This window comes from Trachymyrmex septentrionalis, unplaced genomic scaffold (genome assembly GCF_001594115.1).
Source record: "Trachymyrmex septentrionalis isolate Tsep2-gDNA-1 unplaced genomic scaffold, Tsep1.0 scaffold66, whole genome shotgun sequence".
Classification (NCBI taxonomy): domain Eukaryota; kingdom Metazoa; phylum Arthropoda; class Insecta; order Hymenoptera; family Formicidae; genus Trachymyrmex; species Trachymyrmex septentrionalis.
In genome coordinates this window covers 1841001-1843684 of record NW_017305843.1, presented here as the reverse complement: position 1 = coordinate 1843684, position 2684 = coordinate 1841001, and the positions used below count along the sequence as shown (strand labels likewise).

The 2684-nt window shown below is 30.6% G+C and overlaps 1 protein-coding gene across 1 annotated transcript in view; it reads right to left on the bottom strand.

The window, feature by feature from the left end:
* Positions 1-2169, bottom strand: part of LOC108753221 (facilitated trehalose transporter Tret1) — a 13935-nt gene extending 11766 nt beyond the window's left edge. The window contains exon 1 of the mRNA XM_018494634.1: positions 1634-2169. The gene's annotated coding sequence lies outside the window, so the exon portion shown is untranslated. The remainder of the gene's footprint in view (positions 1-1633) is intronic.
* Between the last annotated feature and the right edge of the window lie 515 nt (positions 2170-2684).

Below are 2684 nucleotides of genomic sequence, written 5' to 3'. Positions count from 1 at the left end.
AGGATGAATCAGAGTCGTTAAACTAGTTTTTTACTATGAGAAAATAATTGATTGCATACGTTATAATTCAATTAGGTATAAAGTCCTGTATATATATCCTTACATTATATTTTTATTTATTTATCAAGAATTCTAATAATTGTTTCATTAATGCAACATTTGCTCAATATATCCCTAAATATATAAAAAGCAGTATAAAAAAATCAAAATAATTTTATTTTAATTCTTAACGTCAATAAACAGTCAATAAATTTTGTAACCAAAAATCATTTTAACTTTCATGATATTAAAATAAAGTTTTGACTTTCGATCTCTTGACTCGATGTGTACCTTGGGCAATGCATACTAATGTTTAATCAATGTATCGCAAATTGTCCTACTAGAGAAGCATTAACCGTCGATTATTTTCGCTTCACTTCTTAATATCTTCCATTTCTTTATAAAGTATCCATCCATGTTGAATCAAAAGTGTCAGAAAATAGCACAAAATAAAAATAAGTGTGCAAATTAATCTTAATAATAAGTATGTTAAGTTGCGTCAGTTTTTTAATAATAAGGCTCATCGCCATAGACGAGCTGTAATTCACGTTTCAAATTTTAAAATACAATTCTACATTTTGTAATTTTATACGTCATGTACTTTGATCTGTGTATTTTAGCATATATTTTACATACGCATGTATTCTAACTATCCACATGTCGTTCGTATCACATAAAATTACAAATAGAATTCTAATTTAAATAGTGACATGAATTATAGATAATCTAAAGTTAAAAATGTCGTTGATGTAAGGATTTATACGTTAAAATCGATTAAAAGAATACACAAAACAGGAAGAGAATATACAATGATTGCGTTCCACAGAAAAAGCAGCTTTGTACATACAATAGTACGATTTTTTAATATGATTGATTTATACATTTAGAATGTGTGAGTGAAGAACTAAGAGAGAAACCAATCACATCAAAGAATTTTACAATTGCAAAGTTGCTTTCTCTGCTGAACGCAATCAATATGAAGAATTCATAAGCATACATATTGATAACATGGTAACTACGTTTTAAATGTTATTTTGAAGTTAAAATAACATTAAAGTTTAATGCGACATTATATTATGAAAATAAATCAAGTATGTCGAAATTTTTCAAATGTGCGTGTTTTTTTATAAAAATATGTGAAAATTTATTATATTTAATTCAATGTTATCAACTATCTCTTTATCAACATGTTATTTATGTTCGCGATGCGCTTTTTCCACGCAATGTCGCATATGCGCTTTTTTTTAAACCATGCCTACTCCTTATTATTTAAAAAAAATATACAATGGAAGTGTAATATCGATTACATATTACAAGATTGCAGCAGCTCAATTACTGATAGCTCAAAAAATTTAATCTTTAATCTCACGAGAATGCCTAGTTCGTCTGATAAAACGGAAGAACGATAAAACACGAAATTTAGTCTCTTTAAGATATACTTTATTACACTTTCCGTAACAAGACAATTTACATTGAAAAGAAAAAGAGAACAAATAAAAGAGGAAGGAAAAAATCGACAAAGAAACTTTGTCGTTATCGCGCTTGGACAAGAAACTAATTTTAGCAAATTAATTTTAGAATTTTAATTACACACCGTGATTTTCCTCTAGTCTAGTTTGACGTATCCTTTATAGTCAATGGTCTCTCGTTGGGGCAATCGTGGGTCTACGGAGGGAACGGCTGGCTATACAAAACCGTGCTGACCTGCGTGTGTCGTGGCGTACAACAGAGTATGTGGCGGAAGCCCGCGATGTTAACATCGGCCCGAGAATTCAATTCTTATCAGTCGTATGCAGTATATTGAACACGAAGATATACGTATATCTTGAGTTAATCAACTGCGCGAACGCCGCATAAATGGATCTTTCACAAACGAGGAGTGCATTTTCTTCAGCAACGTGGAAGAATACCACCCAATGTGGTATTTCCTCGTTTGCGTTATCCCTGTTTGGTTCCATTTGGGACAATTAGTTCGATGCAATATTCTCGCAATCAACAAATCTCCCACTTAGTTCTGCGCGCGATAATTGCGCATAAATGGCGATGTGCAACAAAGCCAGCACCAAACATTAACGTAAGAGGGTACTCATTCATACTTTCTGTGTGTGTATCTGGACTGCATGTTTTGTGAATTTATTCATCAGAAATAATAAAGGCAAAAATACCTCCGTTTTTCTACCAGAAGAAATACGTCGCGTTTTTAAAACCACGTCTAGAGAATTTAATTCTAAAGAATAAATAACGTGTCCATCTTTATCTCGTTTTACAACGATAATAAATATAGATACTTATCCGTAAAAAATAGAACACTTTAACGTTATTGGTCTGTTTTTTGCGGGGGAAAACATAATATTAGTAATTAAGTTGTCAAAATTAAATGATAGATTACGTTTCTCTTCTCTTAAAAATTTTTGAACTATAAAGAGCAAAATTTTACTTTTAAAGATTAAAAATTGAGTCACTCTTTTTCAAGACTGGCTCAATCTTTAGAGTAAAATTTCACTGTAATAAATTTAGAAAGTTCTATTAATTCCAATATTATTCTATTAATTTTTTTTGTCCTACAATAAAACTACTTGTGAGAAACAAACTGTAATATCAGAAGTGGGATACAGGAAATCTCCTGACGTATCGATCATATGCTT